Consider the following 18,095-nt stretch of genomic DNA (forward strand, 5'->3'; position numbering starts at 1 on the left):
GGATTCAGCACCACCAGACCTCCGTTCTTTGACGGATCAGATTTTCAGTATTGGAGGAGCCGCATGGAGTATTATTTGAAGACCGACATCTCCATGTGGTTTTCAGTAAAGGAGGGATTCACTCCTCCGAAGGATAAAGAAGGCAAGGAGCTCGACTCTTCGAGGTGGACAGCAGAACAAATACGAAAGAGTCAAGCTGATGCAAAAGCAGTGGTCACCCTTCAGTGCGGACTTAACAGAGACCAACTCACCAAAGTTGGTCCATTCACAAGCGCGAAGGATCTGTGGGACAAGCTGATCGAGCTGCACGAGGGTAACCAGGACTCTCGTGTAGCAAAGAGGGATTTGTTCCTGAACCAGCTGCAAAATCTCGCGATGAAGGAGAGCGAGACTGTGAGCGAGCTTCACGGAAGATTCAAAGAAATCATCAACGGCCTTCACTCCGTTGATGAGCATATCGAAAACCGTGATCTCGTCAGGTATGCGCTTAAATCTTTTCCGAGGAACGCCTTATGGTCATCCATGGTGGATGCGTATAAGGTTTCCAAGGATTTATCTACAGTTAAATTAGATGAATTTTTCTGTGAAATGGAACTGCACGAGCTTGCTAATAAAAAGCAAAAAGAGAAAGGTATAGCTCTGTGTGCAGGTGAAAGGAGCAAAGGAGGAAGGAAGAGGAAGGAGAAGAATAAGAAGAAGAGGGCACTGAAAGCTGCGAGGGATGAGTCCTCATCAAGCTCATCGGAGGAAAGCACACACGACTTCGCTTTCGTGGCGCAAGTACATTCAGACTCCGAGAGCTCCAGCGAGGAATCAAGCTCGACTTCATCATCTTCGGATGATGAAGAGGTAACATTAGTTAAATTACAGAATTGTTATAAAGCAATTTCATATCTTTCTACCATGCTTAAAAAGTCAAAAAATAATGTTAAATCTTTGAAGCATGAAGTAGAAAATTTAAGATCTGTTAGGATGAATGAGACTGATAACCCTCGATTAGAGGTTCTTGAAAATGAAAATGAATCATTAAAGAACCAAGTAGGAGATCTCAAGCAGTTGCTTGAGAAATTTTCAACAAGCTCCAAGACCTTGGACATGATCCTGAACTCCCAAAGGGGAGTATACAACAAGGCTGGGTTGGGATATCAATCTCAACTCAAGGGAGCTAGTTTTCAATCCCTATTAGCACGGACTAGTGATAAATCACATACGGCTAAAACTCGGATAGTTAGAAAGGGCATGACTAAGGCATGGGTGCCGAAGTCATACATTGTTGATGCAGTAGGACCCAAAGTGTGGGTGCCTAAGGCATCTATCTTCCGCGTCTAGTCGGCATAGGCCAAGGGGGAGCTCCCATCAACTTGAATGGTTGAAAGTGGATGCTCCGAGTATATGATCGGGAAAAGTATTGCATAATAATATCTTAGAATAATTCCCTGATCATTAAGGAATTTTATAACTGGGTTTATTTTACAAGTATGGTTGGTGATCTATCACCGACTCATCTTCTAAAAACCCTGAGCCCTGAGCCACCTTACTACCGACATATCTTTCGGCTCAGCCAACTCCTTACTACAGCCGAGTAATTATTGTCTCAGCCGAGTTGTTTTTCTTCTCGGCAACTCCTTCTCGGCTTACTTAATGGCACCTAGAAACCATATTGACCTGTCGTGCCATTTGTAACCCTTACCCGACTTGATCTGTATATCATTTGATCTATTTTAACAACAAAATCGATCAGTCGGATTAGAAGTTTTCGGCGTCATCCTACTCCAACTCCTCAACCCAAACTCTGATCTCAATTAGGGGGAGGTATAGTTATGTTGAATAACACAGTTATGGGGGAGAGTTAAAAGGGAGAGAACCACAGCTTAAGGGGGAGTATGGTTAAATTTTTCACACTCCTCCCAGCCAAACCATTAGTTGCTCTTCTCAGCCGACTTACTTTCTTTCTCGGCCGACTCATCACCTATCTCGGCTTGCTTGCTGTTGACAAGAAATCTTCCTCAGCCGAGTCACACAGCCATCACTCTCCAATCAGCCGAGCTGTTTCTTCTCTCGGCAACTCTTTCCCGACTTACTTGGTGATGGTAGCCTATAGTAACTCAGACATGGCACCTAGATACAATACTGACTTATTGTGCCATCTGATAACGATTTATCTGACCCGGGAATCTTGGGGGAGAGATCTAGGGGGAGCAATCAATGGAGAGAGATTGAGTCCGACTAAGGGGGAGAGTTGGCTAAGATTAGTGTTTGGTTAAGTTTAGAAAACACTCTACCCGGGCAAAACTTGAATCTTTAAGGGGGAGAGTTGTTTAAAGTTTTACCCGGGCTAAACCTGAATCCTTAAGGGGGAGAGTTGTTGATCATGAATTACCCGGGTATTGTTACTTAGATTCCTTTTACTCATTCTCTATTATTAAGATAAAAGGGGGAGTATTTTGTAATCCAAATTCTGATCCCCACAAAATCTTTTTGATGTTTGACAAAGGGGGAGAGATAGTTAAGTTTAGAAAAGAACCTACCCGGCTAAACTTAAATCGGGTTGTCAAACAACAAAAAGGGGGAGATTGTTGATGCAGTCTGACCCGAGTCAGACCTGAGTCTCGAGTCAGACTTGAGTCTGTTTTGTTGTTTGACAAGTAATGACGGATTAAATACAAAAGATTTAAGTTTAGTTTTACCCGGACTAGTTGGGTTAGGCGAGTCAAGTTTAAGCTTACCCGGGAAGAAGTCTATCTTAGTCGGGAGACATAAAGCCGGGGGAAGTGAAGACGAAGCCGGGAGAATGCAGTAATGTATGGAGAAGAGTCTCTTGGCCGGAAGCAACAAACTTGCCCGGGAACTTGACCAGGAGAGATAAGTTTTGCCTGGGAGAAGTAAGATCTTGCCCGGCAAAGAGATTAACTTCGTAGAGAGACGGTTGGCCGGGAGAAGCAAAGCTGAGAGAAGCATATCCGGGAGTTGTTTACCTGACTTGGAATTGCCCGGGAAATAGGTTATCATGGTAGGGGTCAATGAGGCCGGGGAGAAAGTAACAATGGCCGGGAGAACGGAAGAAGAACAGAAGAAGCAAGAAGTGAAAGGGTAAAAACTGGTTTTTGGTGGAACGGGAGAGAGGAAAGAAGAAAGGCTTCTGAGAATCGACCGCATGGTCGATCAACTGAGCTGCTGATCGACCACGTGGTCGATCAGCTTAGTCTGATCGACCAGTGGTGGACCAGCTGAGCCTGATCGACCAGTGGTGGACCAATGAGCCTGATCGACCAGCTGGTCGATCAGCCATAGGTGATCGGTCGATCACCAGGTTATTCTTCCAAGTTAATTTTTGAGTGAATTCTGAAGGACAGGAAGATCGCCTTGACTGAGAACTTGGTATTCATAATTGAATAGAGAGGACTGTGATAGCCGGGAGCTTAGTGCTCGTAGGCGAATGGAGAGAGCTTTGGTAGCTCGTCTTTGGATTGGTCCAGAAGGAGCCTTTGTGGCTCAGGACCGAAGTAGCCGGGAACTTGGTGTTCGTGGGCGAATGGAGAGAGCTTTTGTAGCTCGTCTCTGGGTTGGTCCAGGAGAAGCCTTGGTGGCTTAGGACCGGATTGGCCGGGAGCTTGGTGCGAATGGTCGGATGGTCCGGGAGAGCTTTGGTAGCTCGGCTCGGGACCGAGAGCTTTGGTAGCTCGATTCCAGGGAGCCTTGGTGGCTCAGAACCTGAGTGGCCGGGAGCTTGGTGCGAATGGCCGGATGATCCAGGAGAGCTTTGGTAGCTCGGCTCGGGACCGTGAGCTTTGGTAGCTCGATCTCAGGAGGAGGGCCTTGGTGGCTCGGTCTCCTGATTCCTTAAGAGGAGGGCCTTGGTGGCTCGGTCTCTTAATTCCAAGAGGAGGGCCTTGGTGGCTCGGTCTCCTGATTAGTCCGAGAAAGCTTTGGTAGCTTTGCTCGTGACCTGGACTTTAATGTTTTATCCATCCTTATACTGTTCTTGTGCTGGAATGTTTTTAATGCTGCTTTTGAGTGTGCAGATATACAGGACAAGTTATGGAAGGAAATTCAAATGTATGGTGAGAGTTCCAAGGCAGGCTTTTGAGCTTCCGAGCTCCGCGCTCGATGAACTTCCGAGCTCCGCGCTCGATGAACTTCCGAGCTCCGCGCTCGATGACCTTCCGAGCTTCGCGCTCGATGAACTTCCGAGCTCTGCGCTCGATGACCTTCCGAGCTCCGCGCTCGATGACCTTCCGAGCTCCGCGCTCGATGACCCTCCGAGCTCCGCGCTCGATGACCTTCCGAGCTCCGTGCTCGATGACCCTCCAAGCTCCGCGCTCGATGAACTTCCGAGCTCCGCGCTCGATGAACTTCCGAGCTCCGCGCTCGATGACCTTCCGAGCTCCACGCTCGATGACCCTCCGAGCTCCGCGCTCGATGACCTTCCGAGCTCCGCGCTCGATGACCTTCCGAGCTCCGCGCTCGATGACCTTCCGAGCTCCGCGCTCGATGACCTCCGAGCTCCACGCTCGATGACCTTCCGAGCTCTGTGCTCGATGACCTTCCGAGCTCCGCGCTCGATGACCTTCCGAGCTCCGCGCTTGATGACCTTCTGAGCTCCGCGCTCGATGAACTTTCGAGCTCCGCGCTCGATGACCCTCCGAGCTCCGCGCTCGATGACCCTCCGAGCTCCGCGCTCGATGACCTCCGAGCTCCGCGCTCGATGACCTTCCGAGCTCCGTGCTCGATGACCTTCCGAGCTCCGCGCTCGATGACCTTCCGAGCTCCGCGCTCGATGACTTTCCGAGCTCCGCGCTCGATGACCTTCCGAGCTCCGCGAGCTCCGCGCTCGATGACCTTCCGAGCTCCGCGCTCGATGACCTTCCGAGCTCCGCGCTCGATGACCTTCCGAGCTCCGTGCTCGATGAACCTCCGAGCTCCGCGCTCGATGACCCTCCGAGCTCCGCGCTCGATGACCTTTCGAGCTCCGCACTCGATGAACTTCCGAGCTCCGCGCTCGATGAACTTTCGAGCTCCGCGCTCGATGAACTTTCGAGCTCCGCGCTCGATGACCTTCCGAGCTCCGCGCTCGATGACATTGCTGTTGGGTTGCAAGGGTGCAAACATAGTCCCACATCTAAAACACATGGGAAAGATCATGGGTTTAAAAGGATGGAAAGTATTTCCATTGGCATGAGGCCTTTTGGGGAGGGCCCAAGAACAAAACCATGAGGGCTTAGGCCCAAAGTGGACAATATCATGTCATTGTGGAGATGTGGACATTCTTTATACCCAACAATTGGTATCAGAGCGAGGCCGCTTTTCACCGGACTAACCGCCGGATGAGCCATGATCCAGATCTAACCATGTGGGGATCCTCTGGAAAAACAAAGGAAGTAGGGGAGGCTCAGACCATGAGGGACATGACAGCCGGACCATGAGGGACATGGCAGCCGGACCATGAGAAATGACATTCGGACCATGAGAAATGGTAAGGGAGCTTCCAGTGGTCCTTTGTTTGAGGGGGGATTGTTGGGTTGCAAGGGTGCAAACATAGTCTCACATCTAAAACACATGGGAAAGATCATGTGTTTAAAAGGATGGAAAGTATCTCCATTAGCATTAGGCCTTTTGGGAGAGCCCAAGAACAAAACCATGAGGGCTTAGGCCCAAAGTGGACAATATCATGCCATTGTGGAGATGTGGACATTCTTTAGACCCAACAATTGCCTTACGACAGGCCGGACCTCCGAGCTCCGTGCTCGATGACATTGCCTTATGACAGCCCAGTCGCAGATGGCTCAGCAGCTCTGTTAGCTCAGCAGCTCAGACAGCTCAGCAGCTCTGTCAGCTTTGCATCTCAGTCAGCTCAGCAATTCTATTAGCTCAGTAAGCTCACAATTCTATTAGCTCAGTCAGCTCTGTCAGTTCCGCCGTTCTGTTAGCTCGGCAGCTCAATCAACTTTGTCAGTTCCGCAGCTCTGTTAGCTCAGCAGTCTAGTTTCTCGGCCTTACTTGGCCTCGACCCGACTCGGCCTCAACCTCACCTAACTCGGCCTCGGCCTCACTCAACTTTGGCTTCATTCAGCCTAACTCGGCCTTGACCTCGGTCTCGACCTCGGCCTCAACCCCGATCTCGGCCTCGGCCTCACCTTACTCAACTTCGGCCTCACTTGGCCTCAACTTCGGCCTCACTTGGCCTCGACCTCGGTCTCGACCTCAACCTCGGTCTCGGCCTCGGCCTCACTTTACTCAACTTCGGCCACAACCTCGGTGTCGACCTCGGCCTCGACCCCGATCTCGACTTCGGCCTCACTTGGCCTCAACTTCGGCCATAACATCGGTCTCGACCTTGGCCTCGACCCCGATCTCGACCTCGGCCTCGACCCAGATCTCGGCCTCAGCCTCACTTGGCCTCAACTTCGGCCATAACCTCGGTCTCGACCTCGGCCTTGACCCCGATCTCGACCTCGACCTCGACCTCGACCCAGATCTCGGCCTCGGCCTCGACTCAGATCTCGGCCTCGGCCTCACCTTACACAACTTCGGCTTCACCCAACCTCGAACTCGGTCTTGGTCTCGGCCTCACCTTACTCGGTCTCGGCCTCGGCCTTGACCCCGATCTTGGCCTCGACCCCGATCTCGGCCTCGGCCTCACTTTACTCAACTTCGGCCTCACTTGGCCTCAACTTCGGCCTCACTTGGCCTCAACTTCGGCCACAACCTTGGTGTCTACCTCGGCCTCGACCCCGATCTCGGTCTCGGCCTCACTTTACTCAACTTCGGCCTCAACTTTGGCCATAACCTCGGTCTCAACCTCGGCCTCGACCCCGATCTCGGCCTCGGCCTCACTTTACTCAACTTCGACCTCGACCTCGGTCTCGGCCTTGACCTCACTTGATCGCTCACCTTACTCGGCCTCGGCCTCATCTTACTCGGCCTCGACTTCACTCGGTCTCGACCACACTCGGCCTAGACCTCGGCCTTGGCCTTACTTGGCCTCAGCCTAACTCAGCCTCGACCTCACTTAGCCTCAAACTCGTCTCGACCACCTCAAGTTCGGCACCTCATCTCAACAGCTCAGCGCCAATATGGTAAGCGAGACGATTAGATCATTATACATAGTCCAGTCAGTTGGACTATGCCTCCTTCAACTAGACTTGGAGGGGAGGCTTCTGATCCGGCTAGTTATCACCCATCCAAAAGGATAAGGATGACGACTAAGTCCCCAAACTTGGTCCCCTAAAATCCTGCACATTAATGCACAAGACCTTCAGATGAAGATCAGCAAATCTAAACCATTGGATATTCGAAAACCCTCAAAGATTATCCTTACCACATTAATAGCACATCAATAGCCAATCATATGCGCCGATCTCCATAGATGACGCTCCGCCTGATACTATATAAACCCCGCAGGTATGAAGAAAAAGAGGCCTCCTCTCCCTCTCCCTATTTTTTATACACGCATGTTATTTCCTAATTACTTCTATCTCCGTTCTAACTTGAGCGTCGGAGTGGCTTGCCGGGGTCCCCCGGCGCCATTCTAACCCTCTTCTTTAGTGCTTTTCAGGTCCCCTCATCTCCCCCGGTGATTCTCTTCGAGGAGCGTGTACACCAGCAATTCTGATCCGGTAGATGAACCGTCCATGACGAATTGGCCGGAACAAAGACTATGATGATTAGTTGTTGTTTCTTAATATGTATATTAAAAAGGATGACAATTGTAAACATAGATAATGGCAAGTAAATTACAAGGATGTAATATAGAATGGAATATATATATATATATATATATATATATATATATATATATATATATATATATATATATATATATATATATATAGTTAGTTAGTTAGTTAGTGATGATAAAGATGTTTGAGGTGGGATCAGACCTCTTGATTGTAATTGTAGCTAGTCAGTCTATCTCTCAACTCCTCTATATCTTTGATCTGTCTTAATGAGTCATGCCAATTGGAGGATGCCACATGACAAAAATATCTCAAAGTGAATAAGTTGTTCCTCATAATAGTTTATCTAGCCTGAAGAGATGCGAGTCAAACCTCTTTATCTTCGCCTTCTCAACTTCCACTAATTTGTTGTATCATGTGTTGCCATTGAAATTCTTCAGTTCATCTTTAAAATGTACTTTGTTATTGATATTGTTATCGCAAAATTTTCTAGTTGCGAAGAATTTCAATATCTAAAGGACAAATTTTATTAGTGCTGATGGTGAGCCAACTTCTTTTGCAAATCATATCGAGATCATTCAACCCGAAGCACATGATGACATAAATTTTTTTTTTGCCTGATTGAGAACTTGAGAAAGTTTGATAGGGGTTAAAAATTTCAATTTAATTGGCAAGTGAAACCTACTGCAAAAGAGGTATGTATTGAAGATTTAAGAAATTTACTTGTATTTGTTGAGAAAGAAAACTAAAATACTGTGTTTGAATCTCCATGAAATTAGAATTTATTCTTTAAAATTGTTTAACATGCCAAAAGAGAAGCTTATCTTCTAACTTGAACCTTCATCAATGGATAATGGCAAGTGGGTTAGCTGGTTGGATGGGCTGAGTGAGTTGTATGAGCTAAATGTATTGATATTATATCAATACTTTTTATTCAATAAAATTTCTTGGTTAATATATAGAATTGGCTTATTTCAAATTAAGGATTTATATAATTTTTAACATATCAAATTTTAATTCTTATCCTAGAGAATAATAAATAAATTTTCAAACTTTATTTTAATTAATAAAAACTTAATTATTAATCATTAATTATGATAAAAAATTTATTGTAATATAGACCTTCTAATATAGTAATTTTTTATCTTTAATTGAAGGATGATGATGTAATAATATAATAATTTCTAACTTTTTATAAATTCATGTTATTTATCACAAAAATATCTTTGTAATATCATGCAAATAGTTATGTGTTAGTTAGGAGTGAAAACGAGTGGAGTCGAGTTTAATTATATTCAAATTTATTTATTTATTAAATTTTTTAAAACTTATTTATTAAAAATTTTATGGAACTCTAAGTTGAATTTTTTAATCTCACATAATTTATATTTATTTTTATTTTTAATATATTATAAATATTAAATTTAGAAAGAAATACAAAACAATCTATAAAATTATTCATGAATATTTTTCACATATTATTTTTTATAATTAAAATTTATATAAATTAATAGATAAATTTATTCATAAATTATTTATGAATATTATTCATGAAATCAAATTCATTAGTGTTTAAGTTGGTTTATTTTATGTTTTATTATAATTAAATAGAAATGAATAAATTTTATCAAATTGAATACTTAAATATGCTCTCTCTTATTTAAAAATTTATAAAATAAATAAAATATTTGAATTTCTAATGACACAAACAAACTCGTAAATCTTTTCAAGTTGTGCGAGGGCGGGCAAATCAAGTTGTATGAACCGGATTGATGTTCACAGAAATGGGCCGTAGCCCATGAGATTCAGGTGAACGGACCACTGCTACAGTTGACCGCGTCTCTTGAGCCACTAAGAAATGGGCCTTGAAACAAGGTCTTTCATGGGGACATCGAGTTCGAAGTGAGTAGTTCTCTTCTCTCCGTTGTAGGAACTGGCGGATGCTCGGAGAGTGTGCGAGGAAATGCCACAAGGATGATCTCGAGTCCGGCGAACCTCTCGCACTTTTGGAATTCCGTCAGAGTCGCCTCGTTCCGTAGGAAGAGTGATGCTTTGGTCCCCCATCACAGGAGGCGTTGTTGTTCTTCGCCATTCATAGCGTTCGCCCAACAGGTAAAACCCTAGCTTTCACCATTTTATGGAAGAAATATGGGAGCTTTGTTAACCTCTTTGTTGTTCGTTTGGTCGTACTTGTACTAATTGCTCATGCCTTCTTTTTTAAATCAGTGGACGGATAGTTGCATCTGCTTCTATAGGCAGAAGAGCGATCGTTGGTTGTGGTGGGTGGTGGTGCTGCTGGAGTCTATGCTTCAATTATAGCGAAGTCTCTAGCTCCGCACCTAAGTGTGTTGGTTATTGAGCAAGGGAAACCATTAGCAAAGGTTAAAATTTCCGGCGGAGGTCGATGCAATGTGACAAATGGACATTTCTTTGATGCTGCTGTGAGGAAAAAGCTTTTTCACATGTCTCAAAATCACAGTTTTGGAACAATAAATGAAGAAGGGCTATTACTTTTCCCATCACGGTTACAATTTCAAGTTCTTGAAATGTTGCATTCATGCCTTGTGTATTTGGTTGTTAATGCATCAGCATTGTCTTAATTTACTCTGGCTATATAATTTATGCCATATTCCAGTAGCAAATCTTCAAATATGGATGTAGTAACAGGGCAAAAATGGTGCAATCTGTGTACTTTCTGGTGGTGGGTATGTTGGCAAAAGGGAGCACTTTGTCTATTCTTTTGGCGCTTGGAGTATTTATGTTAGGCATGATACTATGATTATATTACTGTTTCTCTGAATTTTTTTAATTATATCTAATATCTCCATAGCAAGCTATGTATAACTCATATCAAGCATTGTTTTACTGATATCGAGCTTCCAATCACTTCTATTGAATTCTATATTGCCCCCATATCAGTCGCAGAGACAAAATTTCATACATCACAAGAATATATTGATTGTTTTCCCTCCCTTTATCTGTAGGTGAATTAGCATGCAACTTAGTTTTTTATCGTGCAGTGCCATGCTGTTACAGAGACTGGTGGATAATTATCCTCGAGGAAATAGAGAACTGAGAGGCTCTTTTTTCAACATTCTTGGACCAAAGGACACCATATGCTGGTTTTCTGATCATGGGGTTAATCAATTTCAGAGGTGTCTTTAAGTGATAATGGGCAATTTCTTCTGAAGTTGTTGAAGGGAACAATGGATCTAGTCTAACATTTTATAGCTGATTATGTATTAATGGCCGCTGGGAGCAGTTGACAGGTTTGTAATTTGTAATTCTATACATACTTTTTTTCTTCTTTGTATGTAAAAACTGGACCATTGTGATACATGATAGTAGCAGTTCTTTAACAGAGCTACAAAATTATTGTCCAGCTTGGTCATTCTATAATTAACCCAGTTCCCAGCCTATTCACCTTTAAAGTTGAGGATGCAGAACTATCAAGTTTGTTAGGGGTACTTATACACGGAGCCTTTTAGTGGTTTTTTTGTTGTAAAGGTTATCTTTAGGAAATTTATTTTGCAGGCAAAGGTAGTTCTATTTATTTCCAATTTAATTATACCATCATTTCATCATTATCTTAGTTTGTCTGATAATACGAACTATTTATGACATAACAGACTTGAATTTCAAAATATATAACAGTTTCTATATTGATCATTAGTCTATACACAATTTAAAGGGACTCAGATGATGAGCCTAAGAGACATCTCATCTTTCCATTGTCTTTCTAAAAGCATATTTCAAATACTTTAGTATCATATCATGCAACTCAAGTATCAAAATCTTCCATGTTGTTGCAAGTACTAGTACTGTCTACTCATAATAGAAGTTTTCCATTGTGTAATCTTAGGATTCTGAACTAATAGGTCATTGCCTACTTGTAAATTTTATGATCTTTTCTTGCAGTAGGTATTATTTCTTTAACAGTGTACCCATGAGGTTCTTGATCTAGTTCAATGGTCCTTTTTTTGTTGACTGTCAGAAAAGCAATCAAATAATCCTCTATTCTTTTTGGTTTAACAGGAAGATGCAAGATAGAAATCTTCCATCCAACCCATCCTGTCTCGTCTCATGTCAGATTTCATGATGAACCGTTCAAAACATCTACAAAATATCCTTCACTGAGAAATAAACCTCCATCCTATCCATCCTGTCTCATGGTCGCATGATATTTCATAATGCACTATTCAAACTTCTACAAATATCCTTTAAAAATATCCATTTACAATATGAAACTACTATGTTCAAGTTTACAAACTTTTGCATTGTGTAATATGATGGTTGTTTTTCTTAGCCCTTCATGATTTTCTGTATTCTGTTACTAGATCACATTTCCTAAAGTTAAAGTTTAAACTGGAAAATATCTAGAAGAACTTGCCGGAATATACACATGCACACATAGTATGGTTATTTTACATATCATTTTTTTTACTATATTCCAAAATAATATATGACTTATATAGGTTTATGTTAGTGACCATTGGGGCCTTAGTGGGTATGTGATTCTCTGGTTATCTGCTTGGGGAGCTCGTGATTTATTTCTCTTTCAATATTCAAGTAACAATTATCTTAAATCTCATAATGACTAATTCTTAGTTTATTCTTGGGCAACAATTTTAGAAAAATTCAATGTCTTATTTGTATATGGTTGACGACTTTAAAGGGTAACTTGTAATACTTCATGCTTTTAAATTGATTTAATTGACAAATTGTAATAAACCAACATAGTACAAATGATAGTAACTACAAAAAGAATGAATAAATGCGCAGAGCATGCAATGTACTAAGATTTTGTGCATGTATCACAGACAATGGATATACTGAGTAATTTCTAGTACATTTTGCCAAGTAATTCATATATGTTGTATTTTTGTGCAATTTCAATGGACAAATGCCTTCCATAGATCTTATACCGCTTGTTTGTGTACATTATCAGACAATGAATGCACTAATTGCAATATACATTATCTCAATATACATTATCTCAAAGATTTCAATACTTGTCTACTTTTTTGTTGATTAAGCATGTTCATTTTTGTCAATCCTGCACAGGAATGCTTATATACCAGCTTGCAGTTTGGTTTCTTTCCTCAACTCTTATATTTTAGTTCTAAATTTGCCATTATTTGGCTAGTAATTGACTGTTTTCTTACTATTATTTGTTTTTAGAAAAAAAAATTTCTTTTTCTTGTTTTCCAAATTGCAAATTTGAGTGTGAATGTTTATGAAAGATTGTTGAAACTTAAAAGAGTTAACAATGAAGAGTTACAATGATGGGTTGGAACAAAAAGAATTTAGAAAATTGTATTATGAGTGTTTTTGAGCTTAATCCTTTGGAATTTCTAAACTTTCAACATTTGGAATCTACAATGATATCTTTCTTACTTTTAAACTGTTTGGATTAGGATTGAAAGTGTAATTTTATTCTAGCATAGCTTGTAAATGCGTCGTCAATGTTTTCATTGTTTAGCTTATGACCATGTTTGTTTATTACAGAAAACTAAAGTGTCTAATTCATTTCCTTCACAGTTCAATTTAGTAAAATGATTTTGGAGATATTCATTGGAACACGAGGTTACGTTTACTTGGTTTCTTTCACTTAAATTTTGCGACTGTTAGACTTTTGAACCAACTTAGTCATCTCTTTTCGGGCTTTGAATGCAAACACATTATGGGCTTCGATTTCGAACAACCATTTGACTTCCTTAGCTTTACTTCTAAAGCAATGCCCATTTAAATTAGTGGGAAAAGTATGCAACTTTGGGTTTTCAATTTGAGTATCGCTTCTTGAACTGACTAAAATTTGATTAAATTCACCTTGTTTCATGGAGTTGTGTTGATTAATGGTTGTTGCTTGATGTAAAATTAATGGTTGTTTTTCCAATGCCCATTAACGCTTATTGCGCACATGGAGTTGTGTTGAAGATTGTTTCAGACCATTTATTTAGCCCAATATTGTTTATTCAATGTTAGATGAATTTGGAAATATAGAAAGAAGATCACAGTCATAATTCACACTGTTTAGTTAAGAACGGTTGGCTTGGCTGCAATTTCACACATTAAGTTCTCCCACCTAATTAAGCTGCTTAGTTGGACAAACCATCATTAGTGAGGAGGCTAAGTTCATCTAACTTTAATCTATTATTTATCAATTAAATAAATAATAAAATAATTTAAGATAATATCAATTTTAAAACATCCAACAAATTAAGCAACTGTCTAAGTTCATAGACATCGTTAACTCTAAGCAAGAGTTTTGTATTGTTGATAAACATTAGTAAATTGGTTTGATTAGTTGCATAAATTCACCAAAAAAATATCTCAAGAGTGAGAAAGTTCACAACCCATAACTTGTATCTAATTAATGATACAGGACAAATTAATAAAGGGTTTCACAATAAACACACATTAATGTCATAAAATAACAAATGGACTAGATGATTAACCAAATTAAACACACCAAGAAGATATGATTCAAACAAGCATATCAACGTCAATTAGGATCTTCTATTCTTCTTATGTTGTCGCTCGAAGTCGACTGTTGCTTGCAACATGTCCAATGAATCATTCAATTTGGCGAAGAGAACTACTTGCATTGTCATATTCTTCTTCTTCTTCTTCTTCTTCCCACCATCGTTTCTCTTCTTCTTCTTTTGCCCCGTCGTTTCTCTTCTTCTTCTTCTTCTCGCCGTCGTTTCTCGTCTTTTTTCTTCCAGGCATTGTGATAACTGAAATGATAAGCAATTATTAGCCATGCAATTATAATTTGCTAATTGGATAACATTAAATTGGGGATATGAATCTTGGTTTGAGTTTCCAACCTTTACACTACACTTTGATAGTCAAACATCCAAATACATTAAAAGAACAAATAAATTTCATAATTTCATATTTTTATATATTTTTTATTTTAATATGTCTAATGGCTAAGCAAATGGTGCGTGGAATCAATCTTCCATATTACTGTTAAGTTTTGTTGACAAACACATTATATTACTAATCATACAAGTTAGTTAATTTTTATTTAATTATCTAAGTAACAAGTTTATGCAGTAATGGAAACTAACATCTAATAGGTAGAACAAACAAGCTCTGATTGAAGCAATAATATCTAATAGGTAGAACAAATAAGTTTTGATTGAAACAATAATTAATCCATCAGTTATATATCGTTGGTATGAATAGAAGCATATGAGTAATTAAATGAAATCTATTAGCAGATGAAGATCACACTCACATTTGCATCTTTGGGCAGCCTTTAATTTTAAGCCTCCTAAGTTTTGTAAATGCTTCTAGGTTGAATGCTAGCATTGGGCAAGCATATAGGTACAATTTCAGTAAGTGAATCCAATGCTACCAAAGTCGTCAAATTGTTGCAGCTGTTAATTGTCATCTTATATAGAAACTCCAAGCTTCGCATACCCTGTGGCAGACACTTTAGCTCTTGGCACCCGACTATCTCTATTATTCTGATGTATTGGAGGTTGTCCCAACTGCAAAATTCAGTAGACCATATTGTCTCATTGTTCAACCACACTCTCATTGTTGCAATAGATATGTACAGCATATCTATTTCCTTGAGTTTTGGGCATTGAATTAGTGTCAATTGTTGAAGCTTTGGAAAAAAATCAAAATATTTTCTTTTCGGCACAGACCATTTCTCTAGTGCAAGCATTTCTGAGAAAGTGAGCTCTGTCAACTTAGGAAATTTGCCGCCATCACCATAAAATGTATCGTCTATGTGTGTTATTAAATCCATGCCACTTATTTCAAGTTTCATGAGATTAGGAAGTTGACCGAGTGATGGTAATGTAGCACACCTCCTGAGATTGATGAGTCTGACTTCAACTAAAGAATCAAAACGAGCAAGTTGTTGTTTACTCATCCAAGTAGGAAATTCCACTCCCTTATAAGAAATGATCTCTAGCCTTTTCAAATGCACGTTGGGTCGGAGAGCTTCGAGTACCTGTAGTGATGTAGCTGATTCAGAACTCTCATTTGCTTCTTCACCACCCCAATGCAATGACAAGTTCAGAAGACTTTGTTGGGCCATCAACATTTCAGTTTGAGTCTCCTCTACTCGTTCTAGGTTCCGTAATCTTATTTCTTGAAGATTTGTTAAAGCTTGCAACTGTGTGAGCCGAAAACCTCCATCAACACCAACAAATATTCCTGACAACTTACGAAGGCCAATTAATTGCTCGATCCCACTGGGAATTTGAGACAAGGATGCACATTTTGCTACGTTGAGGATTCTCAGTGATTTAAAACAGACCAAATCCTCTGGGAGCTTGCTGAGCCAACAACAACCTTCCACATCAAGCACTTCTAAGTTTTTGAGTCTGATTATAGATTTTGGTAACCGCTGAAGTTTGATGCAATAAGCTAGTTTCAAAATCTGCAATTTCTTAAGCTGATGGATTCGTTCAGATATCTTTTGAAGCTTTTCACAGTGAAGCAAACTTAAAATTCTCAAATTAGGTAGATCAAAAAGTGATTTCGGAAGTAATTCCATCTTAAGCTTTGTAAGGTGGAGGTATCTCAAGTTAACCAACTTGCTAACTTCATTGGGTAGGCTTTGGATCATATTAGTTTCTACAACTAACATACGCAAATGTACAAGTCTTACCAACATCTTGTCGAGGAACTTTGATATTGCAATTGCTGCTTTCATGCGTCTTTTTTTGTATACTTGAAGTGTTATTTCCTCATCATCTTCTTGTGCCGTTGCCTCATCTTCTCCTTCTTGTAAAATCAATGCTATTAGCTTCTTGCTCACCTCAACTGGCATGGTTGGCAATCGAAATGGCGTCGCTGTAGGATTAATTTTCAAACACAAATAGCGACAACACTTTGGAATAGTAGTTGAATCTTCGGGAACCTTCATATGCAAGCAGACGACCATCCTTTGAAACAGTAATTGAGCTAATCCTTATCTATCTGTAAATTTAGATTCAAAAAATCTTTCAGAGTGCTCAATCCAAACTAGTTTGAGGCCTTCAGTTGGTATGAGGTATTCAACTGTCAACATGTGTGAAATGACATCTTCATCATCATAATAATACCAGCATCAGTATAATCAGTATCAGCATGAAGTAGGTGATAGTATTGGAGTATTCGTACCAAGACAACTGGAAAATTCAAAACCATATAAATAACTTTTCGTAAATCGGGTAGGTGACATGTTGCTTGAATATTATGGCTTAACGATCCAAAAAACTTTGCCCCAAAAGTTTTGAAAGTGTTTTGGAAGTGTTGCTTAGCAAATTGCTTCGATGGGATTGTTGTCGTTACTGCATGTCTCTTGAATAATTCTAGCCATGCATCCATGGATAAGGGCTTCAAGCAGTATGTTGTAATATCCTTCTCCCCATTTAGAAAACCCATATCACTTACTTCTTCGTCTTCTTCTGTTGATGATTTGAGGATGACCAAGATTGCACTTCCTGGCCCGCCCACACGCAACAGGATGTTCTTCAACTCATTCCACTCTTGTTGCATCAAACTAGCCAAATCTTGACAATGAAGCACTAGCAAATATCTACTCCCATCGAGTTGTTCATTAATATATTCCCACATGACTTGTAGCGGCAGCTCTAGGTGTAATTTCTGATCACAGTATTTTTCATTGTTTATGGACCTTGCAAATTCTTTTCCGATTACATTAATCATCTTGAATGCTGAAATATCGGATAGATCCACCCAAATGCGATGATGAAATTGTTGCCGAACCCAAGTGTGGTGGTAGATCATATGCGCCAAGGTCGTCTTCCCAACCCCTAGTTCGCCAACTATGACAATGACAAACGGGTTGTTATCATCGTCGTCGTCATTGTCAGATGGTACTAGTTGTTGTTGTTGTTGAAAGATTGCGATGAGTTGCTCTAGATCTTCCTCCCTACCCACCACCTCATTTTTTAAGACAATTGAGTAGTCTTCTCGGAGTGGGTTCATAGAAGCCATAGGGTCCCTCAGAAGACCCATTGCAGATCCTCTCAGCACAAGAGAATTCAAGTGGCACAACATCTCTTTCAGCTCTACTAAAATAACACGGCGAAAGTGCACCTGTTGAGTGTTGCCCTCGATGGAATGATGTGAACTTGCTTCCCAATCCATGATTCGACTGAGCAACTCTCCCACATCTATAACTGTTGCAGCCACATCTGTCTTCCAATCTGCAAATTCTACAGGCACATCTAACTCCAGATCAAATATTTGCAGCTTCTGCAAATATTTGTTACACAGCATTCTCATCTCAGGGATAACGATCATTGAATTGATCGCCCAAAGACTATCGCAAACCATGCCCAAGTGTTTTTGGATACACAGCAAGCGGCCTTGTGCCATCACAGCAGACGATGGTAGCACCTCCAGCAATAGATGCTTCAATTCCACGGACACCACCAT

The 18,095-nt window shown here is 41.0% G+C and overlaps 2 pseudogenes; one reads left to right on the top strand and one right to left on the bottom strand.

Annotated features, from left to right (window-relative positions):
* The first annotated feature begins 9,584 nt into the window (after positions 1 to 9,584).
* On the top strand, positions 9,585 to 12,277 carry LOC141826812 (uncharacterized; annotated as a pseudogene).
* A 2,009-nt stretch (positions 12,278 to 14,286) lies between these two features.
* LOC141826822 (putative disease resistance protein RGA3) lies at positions 14,287 to 18,095 on the bottom strand (annotated as a pseudogene).

This window comes from Curcuma longa, chromosome 1, assembly GCF_044706935.1.
Source record: "Curcuma longa cultivar G26 ecotype Majalengka, Jawa Barat chromosome 1, ITB_CL_G26_1.1, whole genome shotgun sequence".
In the NCBI taxonomy this organism is placed as follows: Eukaryota; Viridiplantae; Streptophyta; class Magnoliopsida; order Zingiberales; family Zingiberaceae; genus Curcuma; species Curcuma longa.